Raw genomic sequence first — 18,260 nt, 5'->3', positions numbered from 1 at the left:
TAATGTGGTGGTGAACATCAAACCTCTCACAAAATATTCCTATAAAACAATCAGGAAGGCTATCACTGTAATACTTATATATATAAATCAACGTATAAAAATCACGTAATCCAGCTGCAGGCATTATATTTAAATCTCTATACAGAGACCTCAAGGACTCTGGTTCCCAACACCACAAAAAACTCAGATAGCATTATTCTGGATCACACGGATTGGACGAACTATCGAAGGGAAAGTACCAAGCCAAATCGACGAGCAATACAAAATCTAAGGGTGAATCAGGGAAAAATATAACAATCGTAGAACATTTGGGGGAAAAATATGTTTTAATTTGTACATGATACCTAAGTTACGTGACAATATTTTCGAAACTGACTTCACATGATCTTTAAATGATAGGGTTTCATCAACATTGATTCCGAGGTATTTGGTGAATTTTGTTCGTTTACTAATGCCCCGCTCCGAAATTATTTCCGTAAACCAAGGGTAAACATTCGGAGATCGAGAGAAAATAACAAGATTTGACTTATCTATATTAAGGTCAAGGTGGTTTATTCTAAGCCATGTATATATCCCACTCATTACTGCATTTATCGTTGACATGAGCAGTTGTTCTGTAGGGGCAACACACACCAAGGTTGTATCATCAGCAAATAAGGGCATAGTAAGCTGGGTCTTACTCGGAACATTGTCAACAAAGTCGTCAATTCTGGGCAGAACTTTCACAACATGCGGTAGATCATTAATAAAAACTAAAAACAGAGTCAAACCCAGTACGGATCTTTGGGGAGCCCCCCAATTAACAACATTTTTACTAGACGAAAATCCTTGTAAATTGACATACTGCTGTCTATTTTGAATGGTAGGTGGATAGATTGATAATAGGTGGTTATTTTTGCCGAATCGATCGATCCAGCAGACTTACTCATGTCATTACTTGAAACACAAGTTTCGGCTGGGGAAGTTATAGTAGCAAATGGCAAGGTCACTTTAATTTGATTATCGTTCGGATTGTTGAACTTCCTTCATTAGAAACAAGGTGTGATTTAATAGCCTTGGATCACTTTTGGCTTCATTATCGATTATTTTAATCTTGTCATTTTCAGCCACTGACGATTGGCATTGTAGCATAACCAATTGGGGTTTTAAGACAGTTAACTTTGTGGTGCCAGTAAGCTAAAGAACAAAACTGAGACACAGAAATGAAATGGAAACTATATGTTCAACCAAAAACTGGTTGCCTAGGCCAGGATTAGCGCTGGTACTTGCTAAAGAAAAGTTCACAAGCCTGATCTTGCGTCTTCACTTAAAAATTACAAGCGTCATTTATTCAAAAAACAACAAGTCTTGGCGGTTTAAGATCTAGATAAGACAAAAAAATGTGGTAGTTGCGTCAGTATTTATAGCCTGCAATTATTGCCTTTTCAATACTCTCCCTTATAATTTCCTGAATTTTCCAAGTTAATATACTCAGTTACTCCTGTGTTGTAACCTTTTGATAATCTGTATGCAAACAACGTGTTTTGATTTAGTTCAACATTCTCTTCAATATTCTTTGAAAGACTCACCTAAATATCCCTCGTCTTCTTGGAAAGTTAAGTTCAAACATGCATACCTTTCTCAATAGTATAAACTATGCGTAAACAGTGAACAAATTGCCTTTCTTGTGGCCATTGTCCTGAGGACTGTGGGGAGGTTGACATCAACAATACTGGACCTTTCAACAATGTTGGACACAATAGCTCTTTTAAAATTTCGAGTAGTTATATTTTTGGAAATGATTGGCATGGGGCAGGGGGGCCGAAGTCCCATCATTCACTTTTGACTCATAAGGAGGGCATTAAAACTTCCGACTTCCAATCAAATGAGTTCCATCCGATCCACAACTACCCGGACCATGAAAACTTTATATGCCCTTGGCAAAACTTATAACCCTTACCCATGAAAGCCTGGGAATGTATCAAACCTAAGGACATTGTTATGAGATTTTTGGACTATTGGTAACAAAATGGCTATGATACCATTTCAATTAAATGTGTTTTAAGACGAGAGGTGTCAGGAAAGGGGACTAGTTGCTCTCCGCCACGTTCAACTTCTAAAAGGGAACAAAAAAAATAAATTTCAAATTAAATGATTCTCTTTTAGAGTCTATACGACCACCCGTTCTATAAAATCCGTATAGGCCCTTGGGGTATAATTTACAACCCTAACTTTAAGACTCTGAGGAATTCTTTGACACGAAAAATCTTATTACATGTTGTTTTGACTATTTTTGATCAGATGTCTATCTCAAAATTTTATCCGATGCATTTGTGAAGAACCCAACGTGGTGGGGGGGGGGGGGCCGGGATCACTTTGGCTTTTAAAAAGAGATCTAGAGGATCTGATTTCCAATGAAATGAGCCCTCTCTGGAGTTTGTACGAGAACCCTTTCCATTAAAACCTAATATACCCTCGGTCTGTAACTCCTATCCCTTGCGCTGAAGGCTCTGGGGAGGGAGGGGGGTTCATCCTTGAATGATTGACTTCTAAACCTTTCAACCACGATGAAATTTCCCCCATATTTTCCTGGAAGGAATCTTTTTTAACTGGAAGGAATCCTTTTGTACTAAAAGTGCAAAGTGAGGGCTGACATATTGAAAGTCAGCCCTTTACTTCAAAAATAAAAGTTTTCAATTAGAAATGGCAATTGAAAGGTTTGACGTTAAATGGCATTGCCCTTGCCTAGTAGTCTCATGGTTCAAGACACTCAGAGCAGAAATAGCCGGCGAAAACCTTCGCTGATCAGGGTTTTTCTTAGCATTTGCGAATCCAAATTGCGAAACCTTACCTAGGCTCTTATATTTATATGAAAATACCAATTATGAAATATAATAATACAATATTACTATACTATATAATTCTATACTATATACAATACTATACTATATTTTTTTTTTACTTCAAAGAAAAGCAAGTAAATTTTTTTCAGCACAGTCGGATCTATCCCCATGTAAATATTCCACCATTGCCACACCTTGAGCAGCGACAAACTTTATCCTTTCCGCAATATCCTGTTCCACAGTTTTGCAATTTACAAGAAGCAACACAGCCTGGCCTTCCTAATCTGCAGCTGTAAATCCCATTCCTCTGAGGCCTGGCCAACGCTGAATCTACTGAAGCAGACAGGAAGAGAAGAAGACTCAGAAAAATAATCAGCTTCATTTTACTCTGAAAAGTAAAAATATTTCAAAACAAAGAAGAAAAACTGTTGGACTTGGTTAACAAGAAGTATTCTGAAAGACGAGAACATGAAGATTTCGTAATTATCTTCTGATTTTCTCCACAATTTGTATTGATGGATTTTTGAGTTTCCGTGATTATTTATTATGTTTTCTTCCTCTGTGGAGTTGATGTCCCCTGAAGGTTTTCTCCATGTCTTATGGGTGATTTTCTCAGCACTTTGACTCCTAGCTCCAAGTTATGATCTCTTTATGTTTTTGCCATTGAAATTTTTCTTTTTTATTTAATTTTTGTTATTTTAAAATATTTTTGTTAATAAATAACAAACTCTCTCTTTTTCTCTTTCAGTCTCTCTCTCTCTCTCTCTCTCTCTCTCTCTCTCTCTCTCTCTCTCTCTCTCTCTCTCTCTCTCTCTCTCTCTCTCTCTCTCTCTCTCTCACACACACACTCTCTCTCCCTTAAATTTAAGAAAATCTTAAAAAGGAGAATCAGAATCTTTGTGATTTTAAAATGTTTATATAAAGCAATGATAAACTCTCTCCTTATTTTTCTGTCTTCTCTCTCTCTCTCTCTCTCTCTCTCTCTCTCTCTCTCTCTCTCTCTCTCTCTCTCTCTCTCTCTCTCTCTCTCTCTCTCTCTCTCTTAAAAACTCTCCCTCTCCCTTGAATTTAACAAAATTTTAAGAAGGATAACAGCCAAATCAAAGCATATTAAATGCAGGGTTCTTGTCAAAATGGAATATAAGTAGTATCTAAGGAAAACCTAATAGTATTTAGTTTAAACTTTCAGAATACGCTGAGGAGACGCTAAAGAGCGATTGGAAAGTAACCAGCCTCTTGTATTTTTGTGTCTTCCCTTGCCTTATCACTGATAGAAATCTTGAAAAAGCTATTTAGCCAAAAAACAGTCACAAGGTCTAATGCCTCTAAGGATGCTATGGCTCCCACCGTCACCGGACAAGAATGATAAACTATGCATTTTCCCCACGGTTTACATGCAGTATTTATCAGTGTCAACACTCATGTGCTAAAAACCCTTAGACACGATTTCGAAAGCAAACTATCCCATAAAACTTGGTTTTTGGAGTGTCAGAACCATGGCCCAACAATCGAAAACTAAAAAGCTATGAAACAAATGCATAATTTTGGCATGGATATACTAGCGCTCTCTGAGACTCATTGGGCAGGACCAGGCAAACGAAACCTGGATAAGAGGTATACTATCCTGCACAATGGCGGCAAAATTAAGGAAGTAGCGGGTGTGGCAATTATGCTCTCCAAAACAACCTCAACAGCGTTGACAAATCGGACCCCCGTTGACGAAAGGACTTTCACAGCTCGATTTGCAGGTAAAAATCCAAGGCTAACCACAGTAGAATGCTACTCACTTATAAACAAGACGGAAGAAGCAGGAAAGATAGTTTATCAAACACTCTTCAAGCGGTGACAAAAGACACTTCTAGTCATGATTGAATTTGTTTTGCTGGTGACTTCAATGCCAAAGTATGGAATGATAGATCTTATTGCACAGAGGTCCTTGGAATTGATTGACTCGGGGAGATAATTGAAAACGGAACGATGTGGTGGAATTTGCTTTCACAAATGACCTAATAATTTTGTAAACTCAATTTAAACATAAAACTCCCCTGACGGAGAACATATTATAAAATTGACCACCTTTTGATCAACAGAAAATTGAAATTCAGTCTGCAAGATATGAGAGCTTTGAGAGAAAATGACGTGGTGTCTAATTACGCCCTAATGATAGCAATGATAGCGGTGAAGCTAAAGGTCACAACGAATATCAGGTCCAAAGTAAACCCAACCTTCGACTCCTCGAAGTTTTCCACTGTGGGAGTTCAAAATAAGCTCGTCATCATATTCTCTAACCAATCTGAAGCCCTTCTCATAGATGTTGACACTAAGTCAGCCTGGAGCATTATCAAAAAGGTCTACAACAGGACAGTTGCCGCTTCGTTTGGGCATGCAAAGAGACCAAAAGACCAATGGTTATCAGAGACAACCTGGAACCTGATTGGTGAGTGTTGTAACTTAAAGCTGCTGCTCCTAAGAGGTGATGTAAACAATGAAACGGTTCTGAAGAACCAAATGAGCATAGACCTAGATACACAAGTCAAAAGACGCACAAGGATAGATAAAACCAGCCATTTGGACAAAAAAACTGCCATGGCAGATGAAGCAACAAAACTTGGTGACTACAGAGTCGCATAAAATATTATCAATGAAATTGTGGGGATACATCAGACACAGCAGACACAGGAGTATCAGACAAAGTATAAATACCCGTAGTATGGGCCTTGTAGGTCTAGAAAATCCTGGACAGGCCCCACACAGTGGATCCACAAGAAATCCCATGGACACCTTTTTTGAACCTCCGAATTAATACAGAAGAACATTGTGACGTAGAAATTCGATAGGCAGCCCGTAAGCTTAAGAATGGGAAAGCAGGCAGAACTCACAGAATAACAGCCGAAAGGATAAAAATATCACTGAATACATGTATGGATGTGTGGCTTAAACATTTCACTAGTCTCTGGAAGTTTGAAGAGTTACCTTGACGATCCGACAAAAAGTACACTTATCAAGCTTGTAAAAATGGAAACGGGACAAATTATGACAACTGGAGGTGTATATGTCTCCTATCTATTCCGAGTAAACTCTTCTCATACATTATTCTTCAGTGCATCCAGAGATTCCTCGATAGGAGCCTAAGGAACGATCAGTACTATTTGCCGATGTCCCGTTCTTGAACATATCTTATCGACACAGTTAAGATGATAATTTAAGAGTATAATAAATGGCAGGAGAAAATATTTATTAAAAACTGTATTAGAAAATGTCTTTAAGTAATAAGTGGTACATGTTTTAGATCTCTGTGATTTATAGTCTTGACTATCTTCATTCAGTCACACCCATTATATCTTTGTAGTTCAATTTACTGAAAAGCATTAAATAAACCTTTTGTCTTGGGCAGAATGATGCAAGAACCAAAGCTATAAGAAGTAACTATGAAATTAAACTAAATGTGCTTACCTACTTAACTGAATGTGCGTACTGAAAACTAATTTGAATGTGTATACATTCTGCCAAGACAAAGTTTTGTGTTAAACTAAGAAAAAACTTGAAAATGTGTCGTTTATACACGTTTCTTGAATGATTATGGTTTTTCTGAAGGATAAGACCAAGATCGTAATAAAACATAAACTTACAATCAAACCATAAACCATAAGCAAACCGTCAAACATAATTAAACAATAAACCGGTACCAATTTTCTTTTTAAGCCGAATTTGCAAAATTGCAAAACTTTTTTTTTTTTAAATATGTGACTTCTAAGGACTGCAAAGCTATTTTCATAAACATTTATATATATATATATAAATATTTATATTATATACATTTATATATATAATATATATATATATATATATATATATATATATATATACATATATATATATATATATATATATATATATATATATATATACATATATATATATATATATTCTATATATATAAAAATAAGTTGTCTGTCTGTGGATCTGTGGATCAGGTGACGTCATGAAATTAGTTGTCAGGTGACGTCATGTTTCTGTGTCGGCTGACGTCATGAAATTAGTTGTTGTCATTTTTGCTTTGACGGTGGCGTCATTCAAGTTATATAAGACATATGTTCACGTAGAAATCTATTAATGTTTAATGACTGATGAAGATGCTCAAAGAGTCTATGCCAAAAAACTTGCTGCTGATAGTTCCTCAGCACGCTTTCTTTTCTGACTTTCTCTATCAGCAGCAAGTTTTTTGGCATAGACTCTTTGAGCATCTTCATCAGTCATTGTAAACTTAAACATTAATAGATTTCTACGTGAACATATGTCTTATATAACTTGAATGACGTCACCGTCAAATCAAAAATGACGGCAACTAATTTCATGACTTAATTTCAGAACTTAATTTCTGTGTTGACTGACGTCATGAAATTAGTTGTCGTCATTTTTGTTATGACGATGCTTAGTATATTGTAAAACACATTAATTTGGTTAATAATATACCATTTAAAACACCAAAATGAACATGTTGGAGTAGTCACTCGGTGAGAGAGGGTGTCAGGACGGAGAATGAAGGTCCCAGGTTCAAATCCTGGTTAGGCTAAAAAAGGTAAAAATCTAAAAACTAAAAAAAATACTGAAAAAACTAAAAAAGGCAAAAACTACAAAAAAACTAAAAACTAATAAAAAAAAAATTAAGAATAAAAATAAAAAAAAATAAAAAAGATAAAAACTAAAAAAAAAGTAAAAAGAAAAAACGAAAAAAAAACTAAAAAAGCTAAAAAAAAGGTAAAAACCAATAAAAAACTGAAAAGAAAAAAGGGAATAAAACTAAAAAAAATTTCATCTAAAAAACTAAAAAAAAAAACTAAAAAAGGTAAAAACTAAAAGAACTAAAAAGAAAAAAAAACTAAAAAAAGGAAAAAAACTGAAAAATAAAGGAGAAAAAGAAAACTAAAAAATATAAATAAAAATAAAAAAACTAAAAAGATAAAAACTTAAAAAAAAAAATAAAAAGAAAAAAACTAAAAAACCTAAAAAAAGGTCAAAACCAATAAAAAAAAACTAAAAGGAAAAAAAGGGAAAAAATTAAAAATTTATTTCATCATATACCAATTCAAAAACGAATGTTTACCGGGATGACGACCAGGGACACAGGGAATATAAATGACACAACTACAACGGGACGCCGGGGGGCACAGGGGGATATAAATGACGACCGGGACACCGAGACACAAGGAATATAAATGACGCCCGGGACACCCCAAAGAGAAATCAGAGACTGGGACACCGGGACACAAATGACGACCGGGACACAGGGAATATATAAATGACGACCGGGACACAGGGACATAACTACAAAGGGGGACGCCGGGGTGCACAGGGGGATATATAAATGACGATGGCGACTCAGGAATGGTCGATTAGCAATCACCATCAACAAAGCTCAAGGGCAATCATTAGAATCATGAGGTATAGATCTGAATACGGATTGTTTTCCCATTGACCATTATATGTTGCATGTTCAAGAGTCGGTAAAACTGACAATCTATTTATATGCACAGACAATGGGACAGCAAAGAATGTTGTATATTCGCAAGTTTTACGTAGTTAAAAAACATATATATATATATATATATATATATATATATATATATATATATATTATATATATATATATATATATATATATATATATATATATATATATATATATATATATATATATATATATATATATCTATATTCACAGGTGGGACATAGGGACACAACTACAATGGCGCGTAACTAATATGGCGCGTAACGACTTACGCGCGCGGGGGAGCTTGGGGGTCGTGAAGTGCCCCCACCAACTAGGTGTTGGGGTGGCGCGAAGCTCCACCCCAACAGCTAGTATATATATATATATATATATATATATATATATATATATATATATATATATATATATATATATATATATATAATAACTATTGGGGTGGCGCTTTGTGCCACCCCAACACCTGGTTGGAGGGGGGCGGTTCGAGCCCCCACCCAAGCCCCCCACGCGCGTAAGCCGTTACGTGCATATTAGTTACGCGCCATTGTAGTTGTGTCCCCTATGTCCCACCTGTGAATATAGATATATATATATATATATATATATATATATATATATATATATATATATATATATATATATATATTTATATATATATTTTATATATATATATATATATATATATATATATATATATATATATATATATATATATATATATATATATATATATGTTTTTAACTACGTAAAACTTGCGAATATACAACATTCTTTGCTGTCCCATTGTCTGTGCATATAAATAGATTTTCAGGTTTACCGACCGACTCTTGAACATGCAACATATAATGGTCCATGGGGAAAACAATCCGTATTCAGATCTATACCTCATGATTGTAATGATTGCCCTTGAGCTTTGTTGATGGTGATTGCTAATCGACCATTCCCTGAGTCGCCATCGTCATTTATATATCCCCCTGTGCACCCCGGCGTCCCCTTTGTAGTTATGTCCCTGTGTCCCGGTCGTCATTTATATTCCCTGTGTCCCGGTCGTCATTTGTGTCCCGGTGTTCCAGTCTGTGATTTCTCTTTGAGTGTCCCGGGCGTCATTTATATTCCTTGTGTCCCGGTGTCCCGGTCGTCATTTATATCCCCCTGTGCCCCCCGGCGTCCCCATTGTAGTTGTGTCCCTGTGTCCCGGTCGTCATTTATATTCCCTGTGTCCCGGTCGTCACTTGTATCCCGGTGTCCCGGTCTGTATATACATTCGTTTTTTAGTTTTGTTTTTCTCCTTTATTTTTATCCTTTTTTCCTTTTTTTTCTTTTTTAGTTTATTTAGATTTTTAGATTTTTTAGTTTTTTTATTAGTTTTTAGTTTTTTTGTAGTTTTTACCATTTTTTAGTTTTTTTAGTTTTTTTTTTACTTATGTCCTGGTCGTCATTTATACTCCCTGTGTCCCGGTCGTCATTTGTGTCTCGGTGCTTTGTTGATTGCTAATTTATATTATATTTATATTTATATTTTTTATATTTATTAATATTTTTTTAGTTTTCTTTTTCTCTTATTTTTCAGTTTTTTCCTTTTTTTTAGTTTTTTCTTTTTTAGTTTTTAGTTTTTTTTTTGTTTTTTACCTTTTTTTAGTTTTTTTAGTTTTTTAGTTTTTTAGCTTTTTTAGTTTTTTTATTAGTTTTTAGTTTTTTTTTTAGTTTTTGCCTTTTTTTAGTTTTTTCAGTTTTTTTTAGTTTTTAGTTTTTTACCTTTTTTTAGTTTTTTTTTAGTTTTTTAGCTTTTTTAGTTTTTTTTCTTTTTAGTTTTTTTTGTAGTTTTTACCTTTTTTAGTTTTTTTCTTCTTTTGTATCAGTGTGAAATAATTCAGACGTCATATGCGGACAAACACGACGTCACTCGACAGACAGACAGACAGACATAACCCACAAACAACTTATTTTTATATATATTTATTCATATTTTTTTAGTTTTCTTTTTCTCTTTTATTTTTCAGTTTTTTCCTTTTTTTTAGTTTTTTTCTTTTTTAGTTTTTAGTCTTTTTTAGTTTTTTACCTTTTTTTTAGTTTTTTTTTTAGTTTTTTTAGTTTTTTAGCTTTTTTAGTTTTTTTATTAGTTTTTTTTTTTTGTAGTTTTTGCCTTTTTTATTTTTTTCAGTTTTTTTTAGTTATTAGATTTTTACCTTTTTTTTTAGTTTTTTTTAGTTTTTTAGCTTTTTAGTTTTTTTTTCTTTTTAGTTTTTTTTTTAGTTTTTACCTTTTTAGTTTTTTCCTTCTTTTGTATTAGTGTGAAATAATTTAGTGTGACGTCACCTGATCCACAGATCCACAGATCCACACACAGCGTGCCGAGGAATCACAAGAACAGCAAGAAAACAGGCTTGCAGCTGATAGAGAAAGTAAGAAAAGAAAGCGTGCCGGGAATCACAAGAACAGCAAGAAAACAGGCTTGCGGCTAAAGAATGCAAAACCGCGCAGTTAGATGAAAATCCACCTGGAAAGCGAGAGTCAAACATATCAAAACTGAAAATGATAGCGATGATGATTGGGTTTGGGATTTTGACTTGGATAAGGTCATCAATGCCTACCAGATTAAGTTAAAAAACAAAGGTTCGGCGATATGTACTTCATAGTGACGCTGAAAAATAAAGAAGAAAAAAAAAACTGAAAAAATGTAAAAAACTAAGAAAAACTAAAAAAAAAAAAACACTCAAAGATAAATTACAGACCGGGACACAAATGATGACCGACACAGATGGAATTTAAATGACGACCGGAACCTCAAAGAAAAATTACAGACTGGGACACCCGACACAAATCACGACCGGGAATATAAATGACGACCGGGACACAGGGACACAACTACAACGGGGACGCCGGGGGCACAGGCGGGATATATAATTGACGACTGAGACACAGGGATTGTTTGAATAGAAATTACAGACCGGGACACCGGACACAAATGACGACCGGGACACTGGGACACAGAGAATATAAATGACGACCGGGACACTCAAAGAGAAATTACAAACTGGGACACCAGGACACAAATGACGACCGGGACACAGGGAATATAAATGCTATTTATATGCACAGACAATGGGACAGCGAAGAATGTTGTATATTCGCATGTTTTACGTAGTTAAAAATATATATTTATATCTATCTCTATTCACAGGTGGGACACAGGGACACAGCTACAATGGCGCGTAACTAATATGGCGCGTAACAACTTACGCGTGCGGGGGGGCTTGGGGGGGGCGCAAAGTGCCCCACCAACTAGGTGTTGGGGGTGGCGCGAAGCGCCACCCCAACAGCTAGTATATATATATATATATATATATATATATATATATATATATATATATATATATATATATATATATATATATATAAAAATAATTTGTTTGTGGGATATGTCTGTCTGTCTGTCTGTCTGTCTGTCTGTCCGCATATGACGTCTGAATTATTTCATCATATATCAATTCAAAAACGTTATGTTTCAGGTTGTAGATCTGAAAGGTTCAACCCTGAATACAAAAGAAGAAAAAAAACTAAAAAAGGTAAAAACTACAAAAAAAAAACTAAAAAAAGAAAGAAAAACTAAAACAAAAAAAAATATTTCATAAACCAATTCAAAAACGAATGTATTCAAACCCAAGTAGCTGAGTTGGTAACGCGTTATGTTCTGAGAAACTAAATGACGACAGGGGCACAGGGAATGTTCGATTAGCAATCACCATCAACTCACCATCAAAGCTCAAGGGCAATCATTAGAATCATGAGGTATAACTAAAAAAAAACTAAAAAAAAGGTAAAAAACTAAAAACTAAAAAAAAGACCAATTCAAAAACTAATGTATATACAGACCGGGACACCGGGACACAGGGAATATAAATGACGACCGGGACACTCAAAGAGAGATTACAGACTGGGACACCGGGACACAAATGACGAGGGAAGAAAAAAGAAAAAAAACTAAAAAAAAAAGTAAAAAACCAAAAAAAAACTAAAAAGAATATAAATGACGACCGGGACACAGGGACACAACTACAACGGGGACGCCGGGGGCACAGGGGGATATATAAATGACGACGGGGGACATAGGGAATGTTCGGTTAGCAATCACCATCAACAAAGCTCAAGGGCAATCATTAGAATCTTGAGGTATAAATCTGAATACGGATTGTTTTGCCCATTGAGAATTATATGTTGCATGTTCAAGAGTCGGTAAACCTGACAATCTATTTATATGCACAGACAATGGGACAGCAAAGAATGTCGTATATTCGTAAGTTTTATGTAGTTAAAAACATATATATATATATATATATACTAGCTGTTGGGGTGGCGCTTCGCGCCACCCCAACACCTAGTTGGTGGGGGCGCTTCGCGCCCCCCCCAAGCCCCCCCGCGCGCGTAAGTCGTTACGCGCCATAATAGTTACGCGCCATTGTAGTTGTGTCCCTATGTCCCACCTGTGAATATAGATATATATATATATATATGGTTTTAACTACGTAAAACTTGCGAATATACAACATTCTTTGCTGTCCCATTGTCTTTGCATATAAATAGATTGTCAGGTTATCCCCCTGTTTCCCCCGGTGTCCCCGTTGTAGTTGTGTCCCTGTGTCCCGTCGTCATTTATATTCCCTGTGTCCCGGTCCCGGTCACCCCAACACCTAGTTGGTGGGGGCGCTTCGCGCCCCCCCAAGCCCCCCCGCGCGCGTAAGTCGTTACGCGCCATAATAGTTACGCGCCATTGTAGTTGTGTCCCTATGTCCCACCTGTGAATATAGATATATATATATATATATGGTTTTAACTACGTAAAACTTGCGAATATACAACATTCTTTGCTGTCCCATTGTCTTTGCATATAAATAGATTGTCAGGTTATCCCCCTGTTTCCCCCGGTGTCCCCGTTGTAGTTGTGTCCCTGTGTCCCGGTCGTCATTTATATTCCCTGTGTCCCGGGTCCCGGTCATCATTTGTATCCCGGTGTCCCGGTCTGTATATACATTCGTTTTTTAGTTTTGTTTTTCTCCTTTATTTTTTTCCTTTTTTTTCTTTTTTAGCTTATTTAGATTTTTAGATTTTTAGTTTTTTTTATTAGTTTTTAGTTTTTATTTCTTTTTAGTTTTTTTGTCCCGGTCGTCATTTATATCCCCCTGTTTCCCCCGGTGTCCCCGTTGTAGTTGTGTCCCTGTGTCCCGGTCGTTATTTATATTCCCTGTGTCCCGGTCGTCATTTGTATCCCGGTGTACCGGTCTGTATATACATTCGTTTTTTAGTTTTGTTTTTCTCCTTTATTTTTTTCCCTTTTTTTTTCTTTTTTAGTTTATTTAGATTTTTAGATTTTTTAGTTTTTTTATTAGTTTTTAGTTTTTTTTTCTTTTTAGTTTTTTTGTAGTTTTTACCTTCTTTTTAGTTTTGTTAATTTTTTTTTTTACTTGTGTCCTGGTCGTCATTTATACTCCCTGTGTCCCGGTGCTTTGTTGATTGCTAATCGAACATTCCTTTTGTCCTGGTCGCTTTCTCTTTGAGTGTCGTCATTTATTTTTTTCTTTTTTAGTTCTTTTAGTTTTTACCTTTTTTAGTTTTTTTTTAGTTTTTAGTTTTTTAGTTTTTTACCTTTTTTTAGTTTTTTTAGTTTTTTAGCTTTTTTATTTTTTTTATTAGTTTTAGTTTTTTTGTAGTTTTTGCCTTTTTTTTAGTTTTTTGTCCTGGTCGCTTTCTCTTTGAGTGTCGTCATTTATTAGTTTTTTTCCTTTTTTTTTTTAGTTTTTTATTGGTTTTTACCTTTATTTTAGCTTATTTTTCAGTTTTTTCCTTTTTTTTAGTTTTTTTTTATTTTTTATTTTTTTAGTTTTTTACCTTTTTTAGTTTTTTAGTTTTTTTTTATTTTTTATTTTTTTTAGTTTTTTACCTTTTTTTAGTTTTTTTAGTTTTTTTAGTTTTTTAGCTTTTTACTTTTTTTAATAGTTTTTAGTTTTTTTTGTAGTTTTTGCCTTTTTTTAGTTTTTTCAGTTTTTTTTTTAGTTTTTTATTGGTTTTTACCTTTATAGTTTTTTTAGTTTTTTAGCTTTTTTATTTTTTTTATTAGTTTTTAGTTTTTTTTGTAGTTTTTTGCCTTTTTTTAGTTTTTTCAGTTTTGACGTCACCTAATCCAGTTTTTTCAGGTGACGTCACCTGACACATCCATCCACACATCCATCCACACATCCACAGACAGACAACTTATTTTTATATATATAGATATATATATATATATATATATATATATATATATATATATATATATATATATATATATATATTCACAGGTGGGACATAGGGACACAACTACAATGGCGCGTGACTAATATGGCGCGTAACGACTTACGCGCGCGGGGGGCTTGGGGGGGCGCGAAGCGCCCCCACCAACTAGGTGTTGGGGTGGCGCGAAGCGCCAGCCCAACAGCTAGTATATATATATATATATATATATATATATATATATATATATATATATATATATATATATATATATATATATATATATATATATATATATATATATATATATATATATATATATATATATATATATATATATACTAGCCCCCACCAACTAGGTGTTGGGGTGGCGCGAAGCGCCACCCCAACAGCTAGTATATATATATATATATATATATATATATATATATATATATATATATATATATATATATATATTAGGTTTTCGAATTACTTTAATCTATTGTCAAAATATTTCGATATATTTATGCAATTCCAGTTTTTACATTTAGTTAGTTTTCTTTTTCTTCTTTATTTTTCAGACGTCATATAATTGGCGTAACAGACATAGTGTAACAGACATAACACACAAACAACTTATTTATATACATATAGATATACATATACATATAAATATACATGTACATATATATCTTCTATATATCTATATATATAAAAATAAGTTGTCTGTCTGTGTGTCTGTCTGTCAGGTGACGTCATGTTTCTGTGTCGACTGACGTCATGAAGTTAGTTGTCGTCATTTTTGTTATGACCGTGACGTCATTAATGGTATTTAAGACATGCGTTCACGGAAAAATTTTTAATTGTAAAATGACTGAAGAACCTACAATGGCAACAGCCGAGGAAGCTGCTCAAAGAGTCTATGCCAAAAAACTTGCTGCTGATAGAGAAAGTAAGAAAAGAAAGCGTGGATATAACCGGGAATATAAATGACGACCGGGACACAGGGGCACAACTACAACGGGGACGCCGGGGGCACAGGCGGGATATATAATTGACGACTGAGACACAGGGATTGTTTGAATAGAAATTACAGACCGGACACCGGGACACAAATGACGACCGGGACACTGGGACACAGGGAATATAAATGACGACCGGGACACTCAAAGAGAAATTACAAACTGGGACACCAGGGACACAAATGACGACCGGGACACAGGAATATAAATGCTATTTATATGCACAGACAATGGGACAGCGAAGAATGTTGTATATTCGCATGTTTTACGTAGTTAAAAATATATATTTATATCTATCTCTATTCACAGGTGGGACACAGGGACACAGCTACAATGGCGCGTAACTAATATGGCGAGTAACGACTTACGCGCGTGGGGGGGCTTGGGGGGGTGCGAAGTGGCGCGTGCGATAGTGCGATATGGCGCGTAACTAATATGGCGCGTAACGACTTACGCGCGCGGGGGGGCTTGGGGGGGCGCGAAGCGCCCCACAAACTAGGTGTTGTATAGCTAGTATATAATATATATATATATATATATATATATATATATATATATATATATATATATATATATATATATATATATATATATATATATATATATATATATATATATATATATATATATATATATATATATATATATATATATATATATATATATATATATATATATATATATATATATATATCTATATCTATATATATAAAAATAAGTTGTCTGTGTGTGGATCTGTGGATGGATCAGGTGACGTCATGTTTCGGCTGACGTCATGAAATTAGTTGCCATCATTTTTGCTTTGAAGGTGACGTCATTCAAGTTATATAAGACATATGTTCGCCGTCATGTTTCGGCTGACGTCATGAAATTAGTTGCCATCATTTTTGCTTTGAAGGCGTGACGTCATTCAAGTTATATAAGACGTATGTTCGCGTAGAATTCTATTAATGCTTAAGTTTATAATGACTGATGAAGATGCTCAAAGAGTCTATGCCAAAAAACTTGCTGCTGATAGAGAAAGTCAGAAAAGAAAGCGTGCCGAGGAACTACCAGAGCAACGCGAAAGCAGACTTGCTGCTAAAAGAGAAAGTGAAAAAAGAAGGCGTGCCGAGGAACTAAAGTGAAAAAAGAAGGCGTGCCGAGGAACTACTAGAGCAACGCAGAAGCAGACTTGCTGCTAAAAGAGAAAGTGAAAAAAGAAGGCGTGCCGAGGAATCAAAAGACCAGCAGGGAAACAGGCTTGAGGCTGATAGAGAAAAAAAGAACAGAAAGCATGCCGAGGAACTACCAGAGCAACGCAGAAGCAGACTTGCTGCTAAAAGAGAAAGTGAAAAAAGAAGGCGTGCCGAGGAACTACTAGAGCAACGCAGAAGCAGACTTGCTGCTAAAAGAGAAAGTGAAAAAAGAAGGCGTGCCGAGGAATCAAAAGACCAGCAGGGAAACAGGCTTGCTGCTGATAGAGAAAGTAAGAAAAGAAAGCGTGCCGAGGAATCAGAGCAATCTGAAAGTTATCGCCTGGCATTCAGTATAACCCAGTCGATGATTATAGCTTGAGTAGATGTGTTCAAATCGGGACAATGTCTAAAATTTGTCCCTATTGCAAGGCCTTGAAATTCAATGGTGAAACAATGGGAATGTGTTGCGCCTCAGGAAAAGTTAAACTTCCTCTATTGGCTGCACCACCAGAGCCATTGAAGACTTTCCTTACTGGAACTACGTCAGAATCTAAGCGTTTTTTGTCAAAAATCAGACAATACAACTCATGTTTCCAAATGACGTCGTTTGGAGCCCAATCGAAAATCCAGATCAATTTATGTCTACTTTCAAAGTAAAAGGGCAAATTTATCATAAAGCAGGGTCCCTTCTACCATTCTCAGGCGAGAATCATAAATTTTTACAATTGTACTTCATCAGTGATAGAAATTCTGAATTGAATGCACGTTGCGAAATTTCTCCCAACGTTGAAAGGACAATCGTTTCCCAATTGCAACATCTTTTCCACGAAAATAATAAGTTAGTGCGTCTGTTCAAAACAGCCATCGATTTGATGCCTACTGATACTCATAAAATTGTTATTTCCGCTGACAAAACGCCTCCTGGCCAACATGTGCGTAGATACAATGCTCCGACTATCGACGAAGTGGCAATCGTTATGGTCGGTGATCAGTTTTTACCTCGAAGTATTTCCGAATATTCTAAAAAATTATAAAAATAATAAATGGCTAAGTGAAAGAGCGATTCTCGCACCCAAAAATATAGACGTCCACGAAATCAACAATATTGTTTTGACCAAGATTCAAGACCAGGCAGTCCTTTACAAGTCAGTCGACACAGTTTTGGAACCAAATCAAGCGGTTAATTATCCATCTGAATTTTTAAATTCCATAGATCTTTCAGGGTTTCCACCACACGTGCTACAACTAAAAATAGGCGTACCAATAATATTGTTACGTAACATAAACCCACCAAAGCTTTGCAATGGCACTCGACTTGCCGTAAAAAAAACAATGGAAAACCTAATAGAGGCCACAATCCTGACAGGGCCTTTTGAGGGTGAGGCTGTTCTTATTCCTCGCATTCCCATGATTCCAACAGATCTGCCTTTTCAATTTAAAAGATTGCAATTCCCAATTCGATTAGCATTTGCAATCACCATTT

At 35.2% G+C, this 18,260-nt stretch overlaps 1 long non-coding RNA gene across 1 annotated transcript; it reads right to left on the bottom strand.

The window, feature by feature from the left end:
* Window positions 1–2,877: 2,877 nt before the first annotated feature.
* LOC136038494 (uncharacterized) lies at window positions 2,878–6,391 on the bottom strand. Its single transcript, XR_010620226.1, has 2 exons — window positions 6,276–6,391; window positions 2,878–3,210 (listed from the first exon to the last, which is right to left on the bottom strand). It is a non-coding gene; the product is annotated as an uncharacterized LOC136038494 (long non-coding RNA).
* Window positions 6,392–18,260: the final 11,869 nt, after the last annotated feature.

Source organism: Artemia franciscana, chromosome 18 (genome assembly GCF_032884065.1).
Source record: "Artemia franciscana chromosome 18, ASM3288406v1, whole genome shotgun sequence".
Lineage (NCBI taxonomy): Eukaryota > Metazoa > Arthropoda > Branchiopoda > Anostraca > Artemiidae > Artemia > Artemia franciscana.
Note: the sequence above shows the minus strand (reverse complement) of the source record. Positions and strands in the feature narration are given on the sequence as shown.